At 48.0% G+C, this 27,259-nt stretch overlaps 1 long non-coding RNA gene across 1 annotated transcript in view; it reads left to right on the forward strand.

The window, feature by feature from the left end:
* The window catches only part of LOC142589061 (uncharacterized), a 72,242-nt gene that overhangs the window by 15,105 nt on the left and 29,878 nt on the right, over positions 1 to 27,259 (forward strand). Inside the window, exons 2-3 of the long non-coding RNA XR_012829807.1 lie at positions 10,034 to 10,188; positions 19,205 to 19,287. This is a non-coding gene — a long non-coding RNA (uncharacterized LOC142589061). The remainder of the gene's footprint in view (positions 1 to 10,033; positions 10,189 to 19,204; positions 19,288 to 27,259) is intronic.

The following is a 27,259-nucleotide window of genomic DNA, read 5'->3' on the forward strand; positions in this document are numbered from 1 at the left end:
CGTGGCATCCCTCAACGGCAGATCTGCTCCTGGGCACGACGGAGTCACCAACAAAATGCTCAAGCATATCGACGACGACTCATTGCAGTTTTTTATAGACAAGATGAACGAAACCTCATGCAGCGGCCATATTCTTAAGAGCTGGAAAGCAGTCTGCACAGTACTCATACCTAAGCCAGGTAACCCCGCAGGAGCGCCTGCGTAACCAGGTGGTTGGTGTATTGCGACAGCACGTTCCCGAGCGCACGAGGGTTGGACCCTGCCGCGTGTAGCCGTGCTTGGCTTAGCCTTCTCTGGGGAAAGGGGGATCCTGGAGGTTGAACCGATTTTACGTGTTTGGACATTTAAGACCCCCTGGCGGAGGCAACACACCTCTTCAGCCTCTGCTTCACATAGACGGCACCTCCGGACTGGCCCAATTGGGGGAAATCAGCAGTCGCCTTTTCCTGTCCTCCTCTCCAATCTTGATCTTTTCTTACCTCTTTTTATTTTTCCTGTGTTCTCTGTCCTTCTTATTCCGAATTTCCCTGCGGCAAGGCTTAACCTTGTGTAATATATCCAGTCTTGTAGATATATAAACTAGGTTATAGTGGCAATGCATTATACCCAACCTAATAGCGTCTCCTTGTTGGGCTAGGTGGTGGGTGGCTACAATCGCCACCTAATTTTCTAGTGTTTACATGGCAAACGTATTTCACCCCTCTAAGATAGCCTAGATAAACGAGGGCGCACCGAAGCAAGATTCCGGTTCCTATGCAAACCCAACCATGACACCGTCCCAAGGTCCATGCCCTTCATAGTGAAGGCAATACAGCCATCAGAAAACTATCATCTTTTTCAGCATCAAAATGCCTATCAAACACGATCGGTTCAGGCTAGAAAGCATCAAAGGTGGCAAGCGGAGACTTCCTCCGCGAACTGACAAAAAAGACCATGTTGAAAAAATCACTGAAGTCACAAGCATCGGTGACATCGATATCACAATCTCTTCACATCGCAAGCTCAACACAACCAAAGGAGTAATATCAGAAAAGGATTTCTTGAACCGCAGTGTCGAATAGCTCCTTGAGGGATTCCAGGAACAAAAGGTAATCAAGGTCCAAAGAAGCACACCCCGACGAAACGACCAACAGATCCCCAAAAAACACGTAATACTCACATTTGGTTCTAGTACTGTTCCCAGTTCACTCGATGCAGGTTACCTGGAAAAGAACATCCGACCATACATACCGAACCCGAGGCGGCGCTTCAAGTGCCAGTGGTACGCACATGCGTCATAATCACGCAGAGAAAAGACGGGCCTGCAAACCCCGATTTTGCAGGGCCCTAGGCTAAAACAAACTCCAAGGCCTGAGACGCGAGTCTCAGCTCCTGTGTTTCGACCACCTAGCGCCTCGGACAAGGCTGTGGAGATTAACGCAAAAACTCCATCGACACCAAAAGATCATCATCGACGCTAAAAGATCAGCGCTCTCTGGAGCGCAATAAGAAAGATATGTTCTTAGTAACTGCGCCAATAAAGGGACGGGTAACCTGAACTGTTACCGTTCTCCCGGCAGTACAACACCTTTAACACATGTCACCAACAATCTTTACGTATATACACAAAAATAAATATTCTCAATTCCGACAATAAGGCCTTTATCATACACTATAATTGTAGAGGACTGAGTCAGAATTTAGGTGACAATAAATACATAATGAAAGAGTTTACGCCAGTCACATTTTGCCTACAGGAAACAAACTTAGGCCCTATACACAGTCAATTCCTTAAAGGCTTCACCATTGTCCGAAGGCACCGCGAGTGTTCCAGCCGCGTGTGAGCCGGAGTCGCTATACTCGTGCAGGGCGGCACTCCTACACGAAATGTCCGATTGAATACATATTTCGAGGCCATAGGCGCCACTATTCTGTCTCACAAAACCATCACCATTGGTTCAATGTATATACCACCCTGCACCCATCTTACTACTAAGCGCTAAGAAAATATAACATATCCGTTACCGGAGCCCTTTGTTTTAGTGGGAGATTTTAATGCTCATTGTACTCTTTGGGGCACTGTCAAAACTGACGAGCGAGGGCAACTCGTTGAAGATTTTATTCTATCAAATGACTTCTGTCTTTTAAACTCAGGTGCGCCAACCTACTTTTCACCGAGTTCCCCTACTTTGAGTTGTTTAAATTTAGCATATTGCTCACCATCTCTTTTTAGTGATCTTAAATGGGAACTCTCGACACGTCATATGGTAACAATCACTTACTCGCAGTCATCAAATTCCTGTCATCACCACAAACGGTAGTAACTAGGCAACACCGGTGGAAATTACAGCTCGCTGACTGGCCGGTTTTTATGGAAAATGCGTAACTGGAAGTTGTATTTTCGCCAGAACTAAGCGTTGGCGAACCTAACAAAAAATCACTGAGATTACAATCTGAGAGGTAGGAAAGGCAATACCCAAGTCATGCGGTACTGTGCACAAGAAGCTAAATCCCTCGTGGACAAACAAGTGTACTTAAGGGAAAAAGAACACAATAATGCCTGGGGAACCCTTCGGAGCTCCCCACCTATACAAACCTTCTAAATTTAAAACAAGCCAAAGCCAAAGCACGATTTATTCGATGAAATGCAGCAAAAACGTCATGGCACACACACATATCTTGTATAAATAGTAGTCACATCAAAATAAATGTGTGACCAGGAGAGGAAATATAAAGGAGAGTACTCATCATACAGAATACCATTACTTACATGTCAAGGCACACAAACAACACTGCAAGACCAGGCCAAATTATTAGGCGAGCACTTTTACAGTGTCTCCAGCTCAGCGAACTACTCACATACATTCCTAAAATATAGCGTCGGCGGAGAGACAGCCACTGCCTACCGCTGAGGCTCCAAATGAACTTGAGAATAACCACCTCACAATTCAGGAATTGAAGAATGTTCCTTCTGACGGTAAAAAAACGGCAAGAGGTCTTCACCGGGTCAATTACTCAATGCTGATACACCTATCGCAAGTATCAGTAGAAACACTTCTTAAAATTTTCAGCAAGATACGGGAATCTGGAGTAATGTCTACAGATTGGGAAAATGCGGTAGTAGTGATTTTTTGAAATCAGGTGAGCCCGCAACATCCCCAAGCAGCTATAGACACATTGCATTAAGAAGTTGTCGAGACAAATCACACGATAGTATGATAAACATAGGACTCACATTCATCCTTGAATTAAGAAGCCTAATAGATATGCACCAGTGCCTCCGTATGACCACCTCCGTATGACTAGAACATGAAACACGTAACGTGTTTTCTTTGTTTTAGAAAAAGCGTACGTCACAGCGTGGCGGCATGGAATCTTAAGAGACCTGGCTGGACTTTGGAGATCGTGGCAGAAGACTAAAGTGTCTATCTGATTTTGTGGCAAATAGAACATATCAGGTGCGTCTTGGCGCAATATTTTCATGCATATTTACACAGGGGAACGGCGTTCCACAGTGTTGCTTTCTGAGCAAGACATTCTTGACCGCCAAAGACGAGCTGTTAGTGCTCACACCGCTACGACCGGGACGGAAACGCGCTCCTCTTCGGGAGTGCGATCACATCAAGATCATGACTGCATCGGAGCAACGCATCCCTCAATATCCCAAGACCAGGGTCCTCGGCCTGCTGCTAAACAAGAGCGGCCACAACGACGAGACCATCAACAAGCTAACCACCAAGGCAATGAACGCCATCTGGCTCATTCACTGAGTCTCGACACGACGGGCGGGCATGCACGAAGACAGTCTCTTGCGCCTTGTCCAGTTCGTGATCAGCCACATCGCCTACGTTGCAGCCTACCTCAACTGGCAGGTCACTGACAGGACCATGATCAGCACGCTGATCAGACCGGCGCACACGACGGCGCTAGGCTTAATGGAGACCACGAGTACGGCTCGGCTACTGCACCTCGTCGTCTATAACACCCTAGAAGAAATAACCGAGGCGCAGCTCACCGCGCAAATGGAGCGCCTATATACCACCAAGACAGGCCGCTGTATACTGCCGTCCCTGAGTTACAACCCTCAAGCTCCTACTCCGCAACCGTGCGAGATCCACAAGGAGGCGCGGGCCCACATGCACGTGGAGGCCATCCCGAAGAACATGCACCCTGAGTACAGCAATAATGGCGGCAGGCGCGGGTCAACGCCCTCACCGAACAACACGCCCAAGACTCGCACGCTCGGTACCTGGGCGCAGCGGTATGAAAGCGGGAAGGCTTTGCGGCAGGGGTTGTTGCGGCCGCTACTGGCACCGTCACAACGGCTGCGATCATGCGGTGCACGGACGCCACAGACGCCGAGTAGGTTGCCATAGCTCAGGCGATCTCCGAGGCCGAATGCGGCAGCGTGCTCAGCGACTCCAGGAACGCCGTACGCCCGAGAGTGACCGTTCCGTGTGGTGGTTCGAAACCAAGGACCGAGAGAGGAGCTATGGCGCAGTTACCAGGTGTTACCGGTTAGCTGGACGGACAATGCCGCCTCCCCACCTGGCACTCAGTGCTGGGTGGGGACAAGGGGCAAGAACAAGGGACAAGAGACAGTGCCGGGTGGGGACAGACAATGACACACAACTGTGGGCTGTGCAGCAGGCCCGGGGTGCGCTCGAAAAGTATGAGCCTCAAGACCCACCACAAACGGGCCGAACTGGTGTAGTGCACAGTAAGGCCAACGTCAAGACGCGTTGAACGATCTGTTGCCGGCATTTAAAAAAAAAGTTATTCCTAGCCTGTCCTGTGTCAGAACAACACTAAAGTACGACTTACATGCAACCTGCATACATGATCTTATCGGATTCTAATTTGAACATACGGGAACATATTTATGTTATGCGCAAACTCAAACAGACCTTTCTTCTACGTTGTAGCATTTAAAACCGTCAAGAGCGTCCGCGATTCGCGCGCCAGCGCGTGCAAATATTGCAGGCCTTGGAACGGCGCGCCCTCTTTCTTGCAACACCTCCAGATGGCGCTCGCTTCCGCCGGACGACTGTTCATGCAAGAGGCCGTGTTTCTACCAGAAAGCTCGCCTTCGTGCATAGGGTTCGGCGCCAAGGCTTGTCGGTAAACCCTACGGTTACATTAGCTGCAGTTGCCGGGAAGCGTGAGAAGCAGTCAGATATCTCTGAATTCTATTGCGTTCCATCATGAAAGGCGAAGCTCAAGGGTTCTCCACATATTTATCAGGGGGCTCGTTCTATCAAATTTTAGTTGACCCAATTTCTGCAAGACGAGCATGACCTTTCCACCTGATCCTTAGCTTGCGACTACACGTTGACAACGTTGCGCCGTCTGCTGACATCGCTGCCCACACACTGCAATTTCGACCCGCTTACTCCCACGGATCACCACACGTATGATGTGGGACTTGAGCTTGTGCTCGCTCAGTGCAAAAGTGGATAAGTCATATACGAAGTAGCCTGCGCTAGCCGGGCACTAATCGAGGCCGACTGGAATTGCACCATGGCAGAAATGACGTGCTTGAGAATTATTTGGGATTGGAAATATATCAAACATATTTCTGAGCCAATTCGTTAGATTTCGTTACTGAGACCATCACGCGCTACAGTGGCAATCGACATTGAAGAGCGCATCAGGCCCCCATGCTCACTGGGCCGTCTGGTTACAGGACCTCCACATTCGCCTTGTCCATAGAGTCTGACGGAATTGACGCTGACGCGCACGCTCTCTCTCGCTTACTAACATTAAGTGGTGCGACTTGCCATTGCACCATCGATGCGGTGTTTTCTTCAGCTCGTCAATATGGTTGTGGAGCCCCACTAAGATCCATGGATTTCAGCTCTTTTTGATTGCCTTTCTGACTACCCGGCAACTCGCCATTCCTGTGCCCTCCGCCGTGCTATCTATGTTCATTGCGGCCAACGAAATCAATTAGAACCTCTTTTTGTAATTTCTGACCTACGCCTACGTCACCGCCTCATCGACTGCGACGGGCGTTTCTCCTATCTTCCTCATATATGGCCGTCAGCCATTACACTCGAATGGATTCTTCCTTGATGACCTGACGCATATGAGTGTACCCCGTTCTCGGAAGCTTCCCAGTACAAGAATAAATGCTGTCAGCTCACCCGTTTATAAGTGAAGACCAATGGTAGCAAAATTTTGCTGGCAATGACGACCAACCCACTTGCGTATATCTTCCAGACACTTTTGTCTGGCTCTGTACAGCTTCAGCATTACGAGTGCATCGGCGCGCCACACTTCTGTTGCAGGCCACGCGCGAACATTTCGACAGTGCTACTAGGCGGTGCAGGGTGGACATAAAAAATTCTAGAGAGGAGCCCAGTTGCCGCAAGACACGCTCCTCACAGTTCGCATGCACCAGTGTGCCATGCCTTTCGACTGCCATCCTAGGAATCACGGCAGCCCGACTAGACGGCACCCAGGTTACTTAGCGAAACATGAAACAGCCGTCCCGCTGTATTACACGCCTGATGAATAACTCTTTCAGACAGTGGTAATGCTTTGCCCCACTATATTGACTCAATGCTGACGCATTACCGTCGACAGTCATCGTGTGAAGGGTTTCTGCCGAATATTTCTCGATAACTTCTCCTTTTCCCTCCTGGGTACACGTATGTAATACTTTTGTATGTGTGTTTTAGTGCACGTTTTACAACTTTTTTTTATCAGAGTCGTCGATAATGTGTTCTTTCATTTCAACTAATGTAATAAATCATCTAACTAGAACGGTAAATGGTGCGGTTCAATGCTACCTGCCCTCGCATTGGATTTCATGGGCAGTGTTACGGCCATGGAAATTTTCCGCCAGTGCTCAGTTTAGACTGCAGGAATCTTGTTGAAGTAATCAGAGCAATCGATATATACCATGCCGTTCTGCATTTTCGGAGAGGAAGCCTCGTGGCAGTCTAAAAAAATGAAATTTGTCCGCAAACCGATAAGATATTGGCACGTCTACTTGCTTAGCTTTCTCGAGTGGCCACGTTTTGCTACCTAACAAATGTTATCACAGAACGCAGAACGCGCCTGCGTGTATCCGAAATTTCTCGAATGTTCACGATGGTTCCATCCTCTGCCTGTTCTCACCGAACCTTGTGTAATCAGATTTCATTTATGGGTGACGTGAACGGTGTAGAACTTTCTGGAATACACGCGAGCAGTAGCGATTACAATGGAACCCTCGATGACTGATCGATAAAAGCCGACACGCTTGATCCGCGGATCAGATTTCGACGATCGCCGTGTGTTCGCCGCTATCGTTGTGCTTTGAGAGTAGCCTGTTTTTACGGCCATAGGTTCACCCAGCAAATCGTATTTTGCCATTCACAGCTTTGCTACTGTATTCTTGAAGTCTGGAGTACGCCCCGAGCAACAGAAGTTTGTTGTCATCGCAAAGTTCTAGCAGCCCTTCGACCAGAAGGAAGAGCGTAGATTTCTTGGCATGTGCACTAACAAGAGGCACTTTGTCAAGGACTTTTCACGCGTCGTTGCGCCGCGGACAAATCGTACTAAATGTGATACCAAGTTCAAGAGTAAAACGGCGCAGGCCAACAGATTTCAAGTACTCAAACGACACATGCAGTTGCCACCGGTACTTACGCACTTCGACGAAAACGCTGATGCGGAAATCTACACTGATGCCAGTCGCCTACGCCTCGGTTCCTTCCTAGTCCAGAGGAAAATTGACTTGATCGGGTGATAGGTTACCCTAACCAGTCCCTGCCTAAAGCGGAAGACAACCGGAAAGGAATGCCTTGCCATCATATGGACTACAGCGAATTTGACTCTGATCTATATGGGACATTGTTCAAAGTGGTAAGTGACCGTCAGGCCTTGTGTTCGTTAGCGACCTTAAAGGACACTTCAGGACGCCTGGCATGGTGAAGCCTCAGGCCGCAAGAATAGGACATCCCTGTAATTTACAAGTCCGGACGAAAGCACTGCGATGTCGACAGACTGTTTCGTGCTCGCCTGCAACCTCCACCCAAAGGGGACGAACACGACGACGCTTTCTTAGCAACAGTAAGTACAGGCGACTTTGCAAGCACAAGCGAGCGGACCATGCGCTTAGAAACCTTGCTGATTACTTAGGAGGAAATACCGAATTTGTGCCGATAAATATTACGCCGGACTGTCTTCACTTTTCTTGGGAAAGGACGTGCTGGTGAAAAACTTTTCCGCATCCCGTCTAAACAACCTCGTCGTTATGCCTGCAACACTGCGCTACGAAGTCCTGCACGACCTCCACGACGATCACGCAGCCGGTACATCGGGTTCCACACTTGCAAGAATACACGGGAAGTATTGCTGGCCGTGCCAGACCGCCGATGTCGCCAGTTACGTCAAGGCAAACCGTGACTGCCAACGACGGAAGACAGCACCAATGAGGCCAGCGGGATTACTAAACCCTATCGAGACACCTTGCCAACCTTTTGCGCAGATCGGTATGGATTTGTTGGGAGCTTTTCCGATTTCAACAAATTGAAATAAGTGGATTCTCATGGCCACGGTCCCCCTCACCCGCTTCGCTGAAGCGAAAGCTCTGCCGAAAGGTAAGACAGCAGAAGTGGCTATGTTCTTCATTGAGAACATCGTGCTGCGACATGGTGCCGCAGAAGTCCTCATCACCGACGAAAGATCGGCTTGTACAACAAAGGTCGCCCAAACCGTTCTGCAATAGAGCGAGATAAGCCACAGGACAACTGCCTACCAGCCGCTACCGCCCGCTGAAAAATGGTCTTGCGGAGTGGCTGAACAAGACTCTCACCGTCATGCTGCCTATGGATGTCGGCGTCGAACACAAGACGAGGAATGCCATCGTGCCGTACATAACCTTCGCTTACAACATGGCAGTGCAATATTTGACACAGATCAAGCCGTTCATCTGTATTACGGAAGGAACACGACAACTGTCGATGCTATGCTGCCGCACAAAAGCTACGAAGAAAATGACATTGCCGCTTATCTGCATCCCGTCGAAGATGCCCGTCAGCTCAACCACCTGCGCATCAAGAACCAGCAGAATACCGACAACGGACACTAAAATCTTCGACGATGTTACGTGCAATACTAGCTCGGCGACAATGTTTGTGTTTGGACCCCGATACGCCGACTATGACTCAGAGAGAAACCATTGTGATCCTATTTCGGACCCTATGAGATCATCCGACGCATTGTCGCACTGGACTGCGAAGTCGTGCCAAACAACCTTTCGCAATCGCAATGGCGCCGTGCATGGCCTGAAGTGGCCCACGCGGTGCGTCTTAAGTCATTTTACGCACGCTGATGAACTTCGCTATATTTTTCTTTACTGTGGGTCTTTCTGTTTATCAGTTTCGTTTGTTTGCAGCAGTTGGATCATGCTTTTTAAGAGTGCGGTATAGACAAGTGCAGTTGATTATCTTTATCGGATAAGCAAGTTTCACCACCTAACAAATGTTGTCGCACAGCTCTGGACGCGCCTGCCTGTATTGGATATTTCTCAAATATTATCGATAGTACTATCATCTAAATCTGATTTCATGCATCACGACGCGAGTAGCATAGAACTTTCTGGAAGACACGCTGGCACGAGCGATTACTCTGGAAGCTTCGATTAGTGATGTATGAAAGCCGACGCGCTTGACCCGCTTTTGAGATTTCGACAATCGCCGACTCTGATCGCCGCTATCGTTGCGCTTTGAGAGTAGCCTGTTTTTTTGGGCACAGGTTCGTCCAATGAGTGTTTCGCCATTCCCAGTTTTGCTGCTATATTCTTGACCGTCACTACCACGTGAAAATGTAATGCGATTTATTTTCTGTTCCGGACTAATGCTAGAACCGCTTCATTCCAATACCGCAGCCGTTATTTTTTTTTGGTTAACGTTTTTCTTCAGGTAAGTAATGTTCTAATGTGCGCTGTACGGGGTCGGATTCCGTTGTGAAGAAAATTCAAATCCAGATACGTTTTACAATATTTCCGTTCTAGACTGCGGTTACGGCTGATAAGCACAGACGTGTTTTTGTTATTTTTCAGGAATTAAATACACGTGGTCAGAAAATATGGACTCGTTATCGTTCATTTCAAGCCAGCACTAAGGGACAGGAGTACAAATGCATATATTCTGAAGTGCGAAGCATAGGGAATGATGAGTACGTATATGTACGACATTACGAGATAGGCAGAACTTGGTGAGTATAGAAATGGCGCATGTTGCGCGAGCTTTTTCTTTGTTTGGTAGTGTTAGTGGATCTCTAGCAAGTGTTGATTTTGTAAAAAAAAAAAAAACTTATTGAGTGTTGTAATGTCAGGTGAATAGCTAGAGCCTGTCTTAATGTAGGGATGTACTCTTAATTTCACTGGTATTGGATAATTATGGGAATATGCACGTGAGAAATTATGAATGCATATATTTAAAGCGTTACGAGATAGCTGTAACTTGGATGCTGTACCTAAATATAGAAGTAGCCCATGATCCACGATTGCTTTCTTTTCTTGGTAGTGTGGGTACTTCTGAGGACTGCTCAACTTGTTTCGAAAAAAGCTAAACAAGTGCTGAATTACCATGTGCAGATGTACTCTGGATTTTACGTGTGTTAGCAATATACTGTAATACGCCTAGCTAGTTTATCCCAGTACTCAGTAGAGCCCCTCGAATTACACTCTTTTCCGCACCCGCTTTCTCAGTTGAAGTTTCTTTCTGAAAGAATTCTGAGTCCTGTATCTTAAAGTCCAGTATCTAAGAGTACACTATTCAAGAGTACTGTATCTAATGCACCTAAGCATGGAAATGTATTGTAAGTTTTATTTGTTTGTCGCGTCTTTTTTCGTTGATACTGTGCAGTGGTATTTCATTTTGATGATCCTCCGTAGACGCTGTTTTCCTGGCACTGTATGATTCTTTTACAATTGGCATGTTTGTTTTGCATTTTATCCTGCATATGGTAATAGTTCTATAAATTGTCCTAGATATAGGGTGACACAGCGCAAAGTTATTCTAATCTCTTTTGTTTCAATTTCTGCCAATAACAATCCACCAATAGGAAAAAAATTGTCGGGCCGCATTCATTTGAGTTGTCTCTAACGCGATGTCACGAACACTACGGGAAGTTTGTGTCAAATATGATGCGCACACATTGATGACGCATGATTAGGCCAATAAAGAGGATATTTCCCATTGTAAATCTTTATGACATGAGCACTCCATTATTGAAAAAAGAACTCATTCAGACTGCTGCCCACTTCAGTTTTATGTCTCACGAGCTCCCCGTTCCGTGCAAGCTCACGACATCAGTGAAACGCATTAGGTAAACATGCATCATTGTACCCTAAAAATATTCTTTTCGTACCTGACCGGAGTCAGCTAGTTCGGAAATCAATATAAGATAACTGTGCGCCGTTTGCTCTTGCACTGGGTAGTGGGAGCTACGTGCGAGAATATATTTATTTTTATATAATAAAAGGCCTTGTAGCACTAAATTGTTGTGGAGCCTTTTCGGTAAGAACAAGATTTTGCATTTTCTTCTACCAGTCTTCCTCGCTAAGGACTGGTTGTAAGTGGCATTTTTACCCCCCGCTGCATGCCGTACCATTATTCGACCAAACATCGCCACTCAGCAGGGGGAAATGGGCCAATCGCAGACAGCGGCACTAGTTCCTCCTCTCTTTTAAGCATATTAATTGGGATATCTCAATCCCACCGAAACCTTCTCCAGTCCTGTGCGCTCTGCTCCTCTTGTCAGCCAATTAGTTCAACAAAATTCGCCGAACCAACGACACGCTCATTGTCGGCGGTGAAGCGTTTATCATTGAATCTATGTTGCAGCTCAAACAATTGTCACCATCAAAATGAGCTACCAATGAGTTGTTCGCTACAACGGGCTTCCTTTTTAACGCTTTCTTAAGAACTTTGTGCCATCTAGCGCCACCGCCGCGAAGCCTACGCATGGCGCCGAAAATGAATGGCTCGCCCGCACACGAGAACGCTGAGAACCACGTCGTGCGACAACCGGGCTCCTTTATCCCGCCCTTTCTGCCCATGCTGCGCAATCTAGTGGCACTCTCCAGAAGCCCGCGCGAAAGGAAAAGAAAAAAACTCGGGCGACGGTGCCTGCGGGCGCGGACCGGCTTCCTCGTTTGCCGTATACTACGTACGCCAACCTCCGGGACACAAGATGGCGAGAGGTTCACTGAAGAGCGGCGCATGCCCAGTGCATTCAGTGAAATGCTTGCTAGCGCATTGGAGTGAAAGATGTTCCTTGAAATCGGCGTAAACCTGGTGTATTCCTGGTGCCGCCTGCTAATCCGCCGGGCTACTCTTAATGAGGAAACCTTCTGAGACATACGCTCGATTTCGCTGGCCATCACAGAAAGTTAGGGGATCTTTTTTGTCATTGTAAGGCGGAACATTCCCAGTGGCACATACCAAGTAACCAATGATGGTGTGGCGTCAAAGACGTTTATCTAAGTGCGGTGCACAGCTACCGGCCCATACCTGAAGACGTCAGTTCGCTTCAATGAGGTAATATGAGCACCATTCATTCCGAGTGGCACATAGCAAGCAATCAAAGTCGGCGTCGAAAAGCTTTTCGAACAGTGGTACCTATAAATGGTACCGCCACAGAATTTGAAGCTATATTGACTTATTAAGACCCTGTGGAAAAAATGTTGTTGAAGCTAAAGGTTGCTAGACTACTGGTCAAAATCAGTGTTCTACGATTGCCCCATCAACAGCTGTACGTTCAGCACTGCCACTAGCTGATAGCGCGCAATACAGAGCAATCAAGCTTCCGATTGTCAAGTTGCAAACATTCGACGGACAGCTTCGTCACTGGCACGCTTTTTGGGAGAGATTCAAGATTGCTTAGCATGCAAATTAAAAGCTGCGGCAAAGAGAATGAATTCAGCGTCTGAAGACTCTTCTGGGTGGTGAAGCAGCAGCTTGGAATTTCTGGTCTCCAAGCCACAGGGGTGCGCTGCGACGGCGCCACCAAAATTCTAAACAGTCCTTCGGGCGATAAGCGTCACATTGTGCGAGAGCATCTATGCATTCTCTGCGCGCTACCAGCAGTTGCTTCCTCAGAAAAGGTTTTCAATTTTCGAAGGCTATGGGTTATGCGCAGTGCCATATTAGAGGTCTCAAAGGAAAAAACGTCAGTGCTGCCAGTTACGCAACTGTGGGGACGCACATTTTGTCGAAGGAATTTCCAGTAAAAATTATCATTGGCTATTACCGAAAAGAAGCAAGGTCAAAGTCAACCATCTACTACCGACAGTACAGGCTCAGGTCAACCGTAAGAGAACAACGACAACGACCGCCGATGAGGAGCCGCAAGAATTTTTGACTCACCTTGGCATGGAAATTGAAAGCTAAGAAAAAATTAATTTCATTATTCGAAAGAAGAGAAGTGCGCTGGAGTAGTTGAGGAGAAAAGAATCTTGCGCTCCACTCTACCAACAGCAGCTGTTCTGCAGTCTTCCTCGAGACAAGGACTGTCTCCTTTGAGAATCTTCAATGCACTGTGAAAACACTAACCCTAAATAAAGCTGAACAAATTGGCTGCAGAGAAGCAATGTTATCATGGATCTTGAGACGTCATCTCGCCAAAAACTCTTATCGAAACTTGAAGAGTGTAACGTACACACGAAGGCATATCTCCTGAAAGTTCGATGCCAAGTGCAAACCTAAGAAAACCTAAGACGGGAACAAGAAAGTCCCGTAACCGCAAACATTCTTCATATTAGCTGTCCTTTCTACTTAGATGTTGATGTTTTCTTGCGCCAAACGGAGGGCCGAGAAGATTGAGGATGCATACTGCACCTACGTGCGCGTGCGTGCGTGGCGAACACGTGTACGCTACATATTTCTCCTGGATGTGTGGGCGCTGTGCGAGTTGCATCTGTCGCACTGTGTGCTGCATCCTTAATAGACGTTACGGTAAACGCTATCCAACAACAGTACCGCCACGGCAGCTCGGAAAGCGGTTTTGTTTGAGATTACGTGTGACAGAATTATGCTTTCTCTTAGATTCCAATTAAACGACGATGCTATCTTGTCTCTGGGTGGTGTGGAACTCGTACTTTACAAATTTTATACACAGTTTATTTTGACATAGTCAACTTTTTCAACAATTCTCTTGCGCCAGGCAGAGGACCTAAAAGAGTGAAGATGAATGAGGCTGCGCAGGAAACGGCAGATGGAAAAGGGCTTTGTCTTTCATTGACCGCGTAACACAATTGTTTTGAATATGCGTATTACAGCCCGAAACCATAATGCCTACAGCTTTTGTGTAAGTCATATTTAACGCATTTTCCGACGCAATTTACTTTAAACATTTATCTAGCTCTGTAAGGCACTTACGGTTGGTGGACGGCGCAGGAGAATGAGGATGTATGCTGTACATTCATTCGTACACGTGCATGCCGGCGTGACGTCCGTCGCTTCTGGCGCTGGTGCTTGAGTAACGTTGTCTAACATAAGTTGCTGTCATGGTACTTGTCTAACCTCGGAACCAGCTTCGTCGTAATGCACTATCGAAGGGTGAAATGGGGGTGCGTCTTTTCTTTATGCTAACAGTACTTTTGGGCACCACAGCCGCAAATATTCTAAATAGTTTGTGTTCGATGCTATACAAAAATACCAACTATTTTTCTCACACACAGACACTCTTTCAGGAACTCCGTATTCTCAGTCTGGCTTCACTGTGCAATTTCAGGTCGAGCCGCCTTTGTAGATTAGGAACAAGAAAACACTATTTTTTTTTCACATGCCACAACATGAACTTGACGAGTTTATAAAAAATTATGACTTTAAGCGCTGGAGTACACAAATTTGCCATGAAACGTAAAGAATCAGATGCTTCTGTTCCAGCTTCCCCCTCTCCTAAACGACTTCCTATTTTAAGCAGATTAACATTCATTGCCTACTTCGGCAATTTTAAGTTTATCTATCTATCTATCTATCTATCTATCTATCTATCTATCTATCTATCTATCTATCTATCTATCTATCTATCTATCTATCTATCTATCTATCTATCTATCTGTCTGTCTGTCTGTCTGTCTGTCTGTCTGTCTGTCTGTCTGTCTGTCTCTCTGTCTGTCTGTCTGTCTGTCTGTCTGTCTGTCTGTCTGTCTGTCTATCTATCTATCTATCTATCTATCTATCTATCAGTGGCGTAGCCAGAAATTTCGTTCAGGGGGGGGGGGCTCCCCCCCCCCCCCGAAGCGCTACCAGCAGTTGCTTCCTCAATTTCATTTGACTCAACCGCGTACACTAGAAATGCTAAGATACAATGGAATATGCAAATGCGAAGATACAGCTTGATTAAGGGCAAAAAAATGTCACTGGAAACAAAGTTCACTGCATGTTACACAAAACCTCGCAACAAGATAGTTAAATATACGTATAACTCTCCAATAAATCTACGTATCTAACAAAAAGCCACTGTTATTCTGTGTCAGACAAGACAAATGAACATGTTGCGCAATCACAGATTTACAGATCACAGAATCCTAAGGGCTGCCCACCCTCCTTGAACTTTATAGCGCGCGACGGAAGGCGGCGCACTTGCTCCCCGCTTTTTTTCCTTTGCGCACACAAGGCCGAGCCAGCAACGTCGGCTCACCCATTCCACCCGCTTCCCCTACGCTTTCCCTCGCACATACAGCATGCAGCGCGCGGTCATGATGTTATCACCCTTGGACTTTATACGAAACACGATGGCGACGGTAGGAATGCGCCTGGAGTGTCCATATAGTTGCTGTCGCAATAATACAATATGAGTATCCGGCAACTGAAGCGTCCCGTGGCCCATTACTTTGTGCAAAAAAGAAGTAACAAAATGGAACTTTCATCATGCGACAATTCGCTGCAACATAACAATGTATTTTTTTTCCTTTTGAGGGGCGGGGCCACCGAAATGAACAAACGAAAAGGAAAAGAAAGTATGTTGGCCACAATCGAACGCCTACTTTAGGCACCTAATGTGGCTACCTTAGGAATATCGAAGTCCACCGAGAGGCATACGCATACTTCTCGGTATCCTGCACCGGCGAGACAAGACTTTCCGGAGAGGTTGCGCTCAAGCGGACGCGATGCGATCCCTCGAGTCGCCACAATGATGGCGGCGAGCGACGATTGTTTCTTTTTCTAGTCTGCTATTCAGAAAGCGTCCAAAATTCTGAAAGGCGACGATCCACTCCGCCAGAGAAAACTGAACGTGCACCGAAGGGCGCCGCGCGGTGGTCGGGGCAACACCAGAAAAACGCATGCGCTCTGGCTGGTCCTTGCAGCCCGCGGGTACGGTAGCGACCAAAAAGAAAAAAAAAGAAAATTAAGAGGCTCAATGTGTCCTCGCAAATAAAAGTCAAAGTAGAAAAATAAATAAGAACATAGTCACCTTGGCTGGCTTTAGTGCCTTGACATGGATGCTTTGGCGTTGGTGAAAAAGAATGTTGATTTTTTTTATGTGGCATGACTGCACAAATAAACCACCACAAAGTTTCGACTCATCGGACCCCGCTGCGTGCTTTCTCAACTTGTCTGATAATGTGTTGATTTGGCTTGTCTCGTTGTATATTCCGATGTAAGATTTTAGAAAAGACAGTGAACCTTTGGTGTCAAATCTTTATGACAACATTCATCATCAGCCTGGTTACGCCCACTGCAGGGCAAAGGCCTCTCCCATACTTCTCCAACAACCCTGGTCATGTACTAATTGTGGCCATGCCGTCCCTGCAAACTTCTTAATCTCATCCGCCCACCTAACTTTCTGCCGCCCCCTGCTGCGCTTCCCTTCCCTTGGGATCCAGTCCGTAACCCTTAATGACCATCGGTTATCTTCCCTCCTCATTACATGTCCTGCCCATGTCCACTTCTTTTTCTTGATTTCAACTAAGATGTCATTAACTCGCGTTTGTTCCCTCACCCAATCTGCTCTTTTCTTATCCCTTAACGTTACACCTATCATTCTTCTTTCCATAGCTCGTTGCGTCGTCCTCAATTTGAGTAGAACCCTTTTCGTAAGCCTCCAGGTTTCTGCCCCGTAGGTGAGTACTGGCAAGACACATGGTAAGACAAGGTATGACAACATTAAACCCACATGATCCGCCATTCGAAATCTGAAGCCCAACTTTGGAAATGTCACTGCACCTTTCACATCAATTGTTTATCAGAACTTTATACCCATGAAGTTCCAGAATTGACATCCATGCACTCCCTAGATTCCGCGGCCTCCGCGATATGCTGCGACGAGCCCGCTCGCCATCAAAACACCCTTGAAACTTTGTGCTCGGATGGCGCTCTTTGCGTTATGCGACTCCAGGTGCATGGGCGTTGCCGTAAAACCCAGCCCGAGTTCGCAATGTTCGGGATAAAATCTCTTTTCGAGCGTGAAAAAGGTATTCTAGACAAAATCATGATTGATTCCCGGCGCCGGGCGTTGCTTTGGTCGGCGGTGCGTGGACAGCCCGAAAAAATTTTGGGGGGGGGGGGCTGAAGCCCCATAAGCCCCCTCTGGCTACGCCCCTGCTATCTATCTATCTATCTATCTATCTATCTATCTATCTATCTATCTATCTATCTATCTATCTATCTATCTATCTATCTATCTATCTATCTATCTATCTATCTATCTATCTATCTATCTATCTATCTCGTCATTATCGCTACCAAAGTGGTTCAAGTTGTCTTTCAGCTCGGGCCACAATGTGTGTGCTCTCGGGAATGATACTACCCTGGTCTTTGCAGCACCGTCATTACAGCTTGGTCGTGTCATTCTTGTCGTGCCGTGATCGTCATGTTTCCTCGGGCACAATGTGACCCAACTTTTCTAGTAAATTGTTCCGTTAGTTATGCCGTCGTGGTGGGGATATCGTTGTGGTGACAGCACTGTTTTCATTCAAACTTTGTGTTACGATGGGAGTCATGCCGTCGACTTCACGCTATCGTCGTCGAACTGTCATTATGCACTACTTGTACTTTCGTCGTGAAGCCTTCGTTGTCGCTTTATTAGCATCACTCCAGTTTCGCCATCAGACTCTCGTCATCCCGTCCTTGTCATACTATCGTTGCGATCACTTGCCATCATGCCAAAGTCATCCTACTACCGTTGTCATGGCATCGTCATTATTGCATCAGCGTCATATGTTTGCGTCAAGTATTGGCTCCTCTGTTGCAAAACCACCATTCGGATTCCGTCGTGGTCATCTCATCCGTGTCATTCTAACTTAGTCAGCTGACTGCGATTAAGGTGTCGTCTTCACGCTATCGCCATACCACTGCCATCCCACGGTCGTCCTCATAGCGCGTTCATCGTACCATCTGCGTCATTCTTTCTTCGTCATTCTGTTGTACTTATATAGCCGTCATTCAAACGAGATTAGGCCACCGTTGCCATGCCATCCTCTCTGTCTCTTCGTCAGAAGTCGCTGTTCTGCGTCTGTTTTAATACTATAATCGTATTTCGAGCCTAGTCATCTGGCTATCGTTGCACCTTGCCGAGATCGCCGTTACTCAACCCGGCATCGTCAATCTATTGTTGTCATGCCGTAGTCGTATAGCAAATTCGCCATTCCATCGACCTCATTTGCGTCTTCATCATTCTATTTTAACTAAACTTTCTTTCATTCGTGAGTATGCCGCCGCGATAACGCCATCGTCGCCATTGCGTCCTGGTCAAACCATCTCTTTTATGCCTTCGTTGTCGCAACCTCGTCGTCCGGCTGTCGTGGTCATAGCATCGTTTGAGCTTTGTGATCTGTCTGCCGTCCTCCGGCTGTAGTTAAACCGTGGTAGTGTTTTCTGAAGTGTCATATAATCGTCTTTGTGATGTCGGCGTCATACGATCTCTTTCGTTCCATCAACGTCATTCCTTGGTCATTCTATTGTCACTGCGTCGTCGTATACTGTCGTCACGTAGTCATACTCATTGGCGACTCTGGCAGACGAGTTCTATAGAAAAGTGCGATGATTGCGGGGAGACTGTATACCGCATGCACCCGAAGCAAGAAATAAATTGTACTTGAAGAAATATGGTTTAAATCTACATTGCCCATATGCGAATCCAATCGCTGTTAACAGTCACTGCGAGATAGCTTCTGGACAATTATTTTACAGAAGGTTGCTACCTGCTGTCACAAAAAAAATGTTCATTTGTAGACAACTACAATTTGCGCACGTTACTGTAATATCATTTTATCTTTCAGGCACAGCTATAGGTATTATGCAAAAGTGTTAGAAGGACGAAGACAAGGGCCAGGGCCAGTAATGCGAGTCAGCACACAGCGAGGTAAGCTCCGTTTCCTTATGCTGAAACATTCATACATAAAGAGCATAAATATATGAAGGGTATTTGTATGCACAAATTTTGCAGCTCTTGAATTTCTAAAAACCATTACTGGCACCTTTGTATTATTTGAAGACAAAGATAAATGCTAGCGTCAAAGTCACAAATTGCCAGCTTTGACATATATGTGGTTGTGTGAACGCTTCTTTCGCTACCAGCGAGATAGGCAATGGTTAACAATTGGCAGATCATTCAGAACATGTTCTAATTGGAAAATCTATGTTAACGACGTTTTGCTGGTAGCACCAATCTCGCTTAACTTTATTCCTCAGCGAACGGCAATAGATGGTGTCTCACCTAACATTAACCAACCTGTTGAGAAACTGCTTCATTGTACGAGTAGAGGACCTGCACATTTAGTCATCAGTCCTTCTATGCCACCAATATAATATTCTCTGCTAATCTAGGCAATTAGAGGATTACACCTATTCAAAGAAGATACAAAGCAGACTTTACCTAAAACACTAGCCAACCACTTGAATGAACCTGGTCATATTGCTACGGAACAGTGTTTGAGATGAAAAGACGCGAGCAGAGGGCAGACGACGACGACGATTAGAGGCTAGCGCGGGCTGTTGCCTCTTGACAAAGTGCGGTGTTTTTCCTTGTAACTATACTTGTTAATAGCTTTTCGTCTGCGTCTTCCTACGTAACATATCTGGTGGAGGTGAACGTTCCCTGTACCTCGTCACGGACCTTCGCAGTGGACGGTACGTCGAGCCTTCGTTCATGGCTCCCGGCGACGACAGCTCGACTCCGCCGGCTCCGACAGCTGCTGCCACTTCGACGACCTATATCACTCTCCCCGCTCTCCGTGATACAGGCGTGTTCTCTGGCCAAGATGGGGAAGACATCGAGGACTGGATCAGCCTGTACAAACACGTCAGCCACAATAACCGGTGGCACCCTATTATAATGCACGCCAACGTAGTGTTTTACCTCGGCTGCACACGTCTAGTTTGGTTTCGGACGCACGAAGATGAGCCCCGCGTTGGGATTCGCCTAAAGCGAAGCTGAAGAGTCTGTCGAATTCAATAAGACGCTCATATACGGATGCGGGAACTTTATAAACCATGCAGATAAAATTTTGGGGGGATTTTTCGCTTAGGAGCGACGTAATCGTCGGGTTAAATTGCGGTGTAGCTCCGCCCCCCGTCGAGTCCCGCGCGCTGCGGCTGACGCTGACGATGCGAGCGGAGACCGGAAACCGCGGCATAGTGACGTCAGCACTGGTGTTCCGTTCCTTCGCAGTCTCCGCGACCGTGCCTGACCGTGCTTATTTCTGCGTTCGTGCCGTCCTAATCTGCTACACTCGACTCTACATTCATTTGTTTGTGTGTATGTAGAGTAGCAGATGACGAGTGCAGCATCAATTGAACTTGTAGGCCGCTCATGCCGGCATTCTGTGGAGCCTACGGTTGCACGAACACCAGCGGCCGTGGCGATGTTCCGATGTTCCATTAGTTCCCGCAAGAAAAGAAGCTTTCAGCTAAGTGGGAGGCTGCTGTGAAGCGAAAGAACTTCAAGCACTCAAGAACAACAGTGCTGTGCTCTAACCACTTCCGCGACGACGATTACTACCAAAGTTTATCAATATTGCATGCTTTGCGCTCTCCTTCGTGTTAGCACGCTGAACGTGCACGCTGGTGCACGTTTATGTCCCATCCTTGACGCAGGTTTCTTCGCTAAGCGCCGCGAACTTTCGGTTCGCACGTGTGTTGCGAAGCAGCCTGCAAGCGGCTACCATAACGCAGTGCAAGTGTAAAGTTTGCATGTGTTCGAAAGCCCGCTCACGCCAGGACGATGCACTCCCCCTTCTCTCGCGCACATTGAGAAACCGACCATCTCACATAGCCGACGGAATTCGCCGTTTTCAAGTGGCGTGCGTAAGGCGTGCTGATGAAGTTTCTATATTACACGTGCTACAACAGCCGGTAAACTTTTACCGCATTTAAACTGTCTGCGTAGATTGCCGACAGCTTTGGGGCAATGCACAAATGCAGAAGATCGCATCACCGCTTACTTTCTACGAGGAGGCCTGCAGGAACATAACACTGCAGTTTTTTGCCCGCAAACGCACTCACTGGATCGCTGAGTGCAGCTTAGCAAAAAACATAGTCGCCAAAGAACATTTCCAACACAAGGAGACTAGCACTTCGCCTTCGTTCGCGTGGAAAGCATTGCTTGCACCAGAATTTTTTGCTGCTTGGAGAGCCCGACCCTTCACAATGGGCTCGTGCATGTAGGGAGTAAAGTATAAACCCTATACAAGTGATCTTGCACGCGACAGCGACAAGCGAAGCGAGCGCTGTCGCGTTCACTCGTCACCTACAAGCCGAACTACACGAGAGCGACGGATTTGAGCAACGACTTCCCGGTATGAAGGCAGCAATATACGCGCCGAAAGTCGCGTGACGCGTGCTTTATCAATTTAAGCTGATGTGTTTTACTGTAAAAAGGAGCGTAACATATTTGTGAATGGTCACTGCTGACGACAAGCCTATTTGTTTTCACTGCCATCGAACCGGGCACAGTTCTCGGCACTGTCGCAGTCACTGGAGTTCCCCGACTCGGTCTAATTATATTACCTGTTCTCGCCCCCAGGTGGCCCTTCTTGTCCCTATCCCGCACACTCCGATAATGCCGCCACTGATTCTCCTGCGCCCAACCACCCCTATTCTCATTCGACTTCACCCCAACGACGACAATCTCGCTCTCCCCAGCGCCCGTCGCTCCTATTCGCCGACTCCCTTCAGACGCCGTTCCAAGCCAGAAAACTAGACGACGCAGCGCCTTCAGGTGAAGCTGCAATGCTCCCTACGCCACCAAATCCTCTGCTGACGTTGCCCACTCATCTGAACCTTCTTGACGGGCAAGTCGACAGTGTTTTTGTGTCTGCTCCTATAGACACTGGGCCGCATTTGTTGGTAATGAGCGCTGACCTTCGTAACCAGCTGAAGCAAATAATCACGGCCGCCACCGCGCCTGTTGCCCGTGTCGCCGATGGCAGAACAGCCCCCGGCATTTGTTTGCATGCCGCCCGCCCACGTCTCCTTCGCCGATCGTTCCACTGTCGTGTTATTCACAGTCACCGCCCACTGTCCCCACGACATCATCCTCGGCTCAGAGTTCCTCTCCGCACATTCTGCTCTCATCAATTGCTCCGCCAGTACTCTCCGCCTTGATCTGCCTGTTCTGTATCCCGCTAAACCACACCCCAGTCGCCTCAGTTCCGTCGACTTCGCTCGCTTGCCACCTTCGGAACTGGCTTACGTTTACTTAGTGTCATCCCCACCAGTTCCCGACGGTCACTACATCGCGGCTCCTATGCAATACATACTCCTTATACAGGGGATCACAGCACTTCATTCAGTTTTATCTATTACGGTGAATTGCGTCTGCCTGCCAGTGGCCAATTTTGGCTTGACGACACAAGTGCTGCCACGCGGGATGTCTCTGGCCCAGCTTTGCTCATTCGAGGATCACTCAGTAGCATCTATTGCAGTAGACTACAATTCAGCCGGTCCTCCTCTACCATCGCAGTCGGCAACTTGTACCATCGCCAACTTACAGAAAATGATTGCGCCCGACATTGATTGCGCCCGAGCACGCTTGTGAGCTCTACCGGGTCCTGTTTTCCTACTACTATATTTTTGACTTTAACCATCATCCTTTGGCCCAAAATACAGCTCTTAAACATCGCAATAATACCAGTGATGTCCCTCCTATTCTTCGCCGCTCATATCGAGTGTCACCGGTTGAGCGTCAAGCTATTCATGCCGAAGTTCGCAAAGTGCATGCCAAGAACATTATTGAACCGTCATGTAGCCCATGGGCGTCACCTGTTGTACTGGTAAAAAAAGAAGGATGGCTCATGGCACTTTTGCGTGGATTATCGGCACAATAACAGGGTAAACAAAAAGGACGTGTGTCCCATACTTCGGATGACACCCTTGACTGCCTCCACGGTGCTCGCTATTTCTCCGCTATTGACCTTCGCTCCGGCTACTGGCAGACTGATGTGGACAATCTCGACAGCGACAAGACTGTTTTTGTAAGACCCGACGGTCTTTATCAATTCAACGTGATGCCGTTCGGTCTATGTAACGCTCCTGCCATTTTTGAACGCATGAAGGACTACCTTCTTCACGGTTTCAAATGGTCCACGTGCCTGTGCTACTTGGACGGCGTTATAGTATTCTCCGCAACATTCGCTACGCACCTCGAGCGCCTCTCAGCAGTCCTGGACCTTTTTCGTCGAGCCGGTCTGCAACTCAACGCATCCAAGTGCCATTTTGGCCGTCGCGAGATTACCGTCTTTGGACATCTCGTTGACGCGAACGCAGTGCAACCGGACACAGGCAAGATCCATGCTGTTACGCACTTCCTTGTTCCGGAGTGTGTCAAGGATGTGCGCTGCTTCATCGGCCTTTGTTCGTGCTTTCGCCGTTTCGTGAAAAATTTCGCGGCCATAGCACGACCACTAACCGAGCTCCTGAAAAAGACGCTCCTTTCCAGTGGGTCGATAACGAGGCGTCTGCATTCTTGCATCTAATCGACCTTCTCCCAACGCCTCCCCTTGTGGCCCATTTCGATCCTTCTGCGCCAGAAGAATCGTGGCCGAAGAGGCCGAAGTTGCGATCGGTCACGGAATTGGCGCAGTACTGGCACAACGCTAGCGCGGCCACTACCGTGTTATAGGTTACGCCAGCAGGCTCCTCTAATCTGCGGAGCGCAACTATTCCATCACTGAGCGTGACTGTGTGGCCCTAGTTTGGGCAGTTGCGAAATTCCGCCCATATTTATATGGCCTACCCTTTTCCGTTGTCACAGACCATCACGCGTTTTGCTGGTTATGCTCACTGAAAGCTCCTACAGAAAGACTTAGTCGCCGGACCTTACGCCTCCAAGAATATTCGTAATCTGTGATTTACAAAACTGGCCAACTACACAAGGACGCTGACTGCCTGTCTAGCTTCCCGGTCGACGAACCTGAAGACGCCGACCGCATTACCACCAACGGCATTTCCTCTGTGTCTACCTTCGCTAACATCGCCGATGAGCAGTATCGAAACCTACCGCTGCGAGCACTCATCGAGCATCTGTGCTCTACACCTACCGACGCATCCGTTCGCCGATATGTCCTCCAGGGCGGCAATTTCTACCGAAGGAACTTCCTCCCTGATGGATCTGATCTTCTTGTTGTCGTGCCAAAACACATAAGACAGACTATTCTCTCTGAGACGCATGGCGCACCCACTGCAGTACATATTGGGGTAACCCGCACGTACGACCGCGTCCGCCGCCGCTTCTATTGGCCTGGTCTCGCTCACTCCGTCCGACGCTATGTTGCTGCCTGTGATCGCTGGCAGCGTCGGAAAACACCTCAGGTGCTACCTGACGGTCGTCTCCAGCCGATCGCCGTCCCTGTGGAACCGTTCTTTCGTGTTGCATTAGACCTGTTTGGTCCGTTTCCTCCGTCATCCTCTGGGAACAAATGGGTAGCCGTCGCAACTGATTACGCCAACCGATGCGCTATCACGCGGGCTCTCCCTACCAGTTGCGCTACTGACGTCGTGTACTTTCTCTTGCGTGACATTATCTTGCTTCATGGCGCCCCGCAACAGCTGCTTACTTACCGTGGTCGTAACTTCCTCTCGAAAGTTATCGCCGACATCGTGCGCACCTGCTCCATTCAACACAAGCTGACTACTTCATACCATACTCAAACCAATGACCTGACGGAGTGGTTAAGCTGTACTCTTACCTATATGCTGTCCAAGTACGTTTCCAAGGAGCGTCACGACTGGGGCATTGCCCTTCCTTACGTGACATCTGCGTATAATTCTTCGCGGCACGACACCGACAGATTTTCTCCATTCTATTTAGTGTACAGTCACGAACCAACTTTGCGCCTTGACACGGCACTTCCTCCTGCTGCGATCTCAACAAGCGAGTATGCGCGCGACGCTATCGCCCTCGCAGACCATGCATGCTAGCTTGCCCGTACTCGACTGATGGCCTCGCAAACCACTCAGAAGCGTCAATACAACGCCCGCCACCGTGACGTACAGTTTTTGCCTGGTGCGCTAGTGCTCCTGTGGTCGCCCTCTCGACACGTCGGACTTTCAGAGAAGCGCCTTTCGCTCTACACAGGGCCCTACCGCGTGCTGCGCGAGGTGACGCCTGTGACGTACGAAATTGCTCCTGTGAGTTTAACCTCGTCCTCTACTCTGGCATCTAGTGATATCGTGCACGTCACTAGGCTCAAGGCCTACTACACTGCTTCCGAGCCCGGCCTTATTCGGTCCGGGACGGCGCTTTTGCCGCCGGGGGTAGTGCTACGGAAGAGTATTTGCGATGACGAAGAGGCGAGCAGTGTGAAGATGACAACGAGTAAAGGCTAGCGCGGGCTTTGGCCTCTTGACCAAGTACGGCGTGTTTCCTTGTAAATATACTTGTATATAGCTTTTCGACTGCGTCTTACTACGTAACCATATGTTCGACAACGCGAGGCTCTGTGCACTAGAAACAAATTTCCGTTCACCTCTCTAGAGGAACATACGGAATCTACATCATGGACAAGTGTAAATGCCTACACCCGACGGGAGTTACATTGCTACGTTGCAACGTAGAATCGCTAAGACCTGTAACTTAAACATGGAATTCTCGTATCATCAACTAAGGCACAAAAAACATACCGCCGCCAGCTAAACTTAATTCTTTAGTTAATCTGTTACTCCATTTGCAAATTTTCCGTGCCTCTCCCCTACCACTCAAATAATCATACTCTTCCGCGTTATTACGCATATATATGCTGTACGGTTGCGTCTACGATATACACCTGCCCCGTCCCGCGTTTACTCATGCCACCTTCCCATTTGTTATTGCGATCTTAGTCTCCCTACCCCCCCCCCCCGTTTTCGCCTTCTTTCACTTTTTCTAAACACGCTCATCAACACATTCCCAAGTACCCGACGCCATAATACTTTTTTCGGGATCTCAGCCACCCCTCATTGTCGTTACTTCTGTATACCACCGTGACGACGCCTACGTGGACCTACTAAGCCTAATATTCCTTGAAAGACGAAGCCACTCCCTTTCAGCTACCCCATGCATAGCAAATTAGACTTTATGTCGCAGTCTCGACTCCTTCAATATCACCCACGCCGTTGCTGCTAGACTACTCAAGTCATTCTTTCAACTGATGTCTTTTTGGGTCTTTTGTTACTCGCACACTCACTGATTCACCGGCTCTTCTAAAGCCATAAAAGCATGCCGCCAACCACACACCTGAAGGCTCCCTGACCTCTCGCTCCTCCAACACCCTCCTATGCCCTTTTTAATTTCTGGTTTTTTTTATTCTTTACCCTCTTGGTGTTATTATTTTTCTCTCCAACCTACCCACTTGCCCGTTCTCCTCCCCTCGTCTTAGAAACCACACTTAGAGACGTCAGGCGACAGCGCTCATTTTCTTTGTCGCAGTCTCTCCCTTTACAGCCAGCCTCCAACGACGCAACTGTACGTGATGTCACTCTAATAATCTGTTAAAACTTGCATGCCGACGATGACGAGGCTACCTTTGACGCCAGTATGTCCTCCTATCAAAACATTGGCCCGCTATTCTGAGGCGCCTTATACATGTTTAAAACCTGTATGCAACAGTGTGCTACTACATATGTCAGCCCCATTCTTGATTTTGGAATTTCATGCCAGCTGGCGATGGTGGAACAGGGTGAGTGGCCCTTGTTGCCCTAGGCCCATTTAGCAGTCCTTCGAGACAGTCAGTATAGATACCTGAAGGAACACTTTCCACCAGGCCCACACGCGCCCTACGTAAAATGCCTGAATGGGTACCTGAATACCTAAGCATCAGATATTCTCCCACTAGTTTGCGATACACCAGTCGACACCA

Source organism: Dermacentor variabilis, chromosome 7 (assembly GCF_050947875.1).
Source record: "Dermacentor variabilis isolate Ectoservices chromosome 7, ASM5094787v1, whole genome shotgun sequence".
NCBI classification, from domain to species: domain Eukaryota; kingdom Metazoa; phylum Arthropoda; class Arachnida; order Ixodida; family Ixodidae; genus Dermacentor; species Dermacentor variabilis.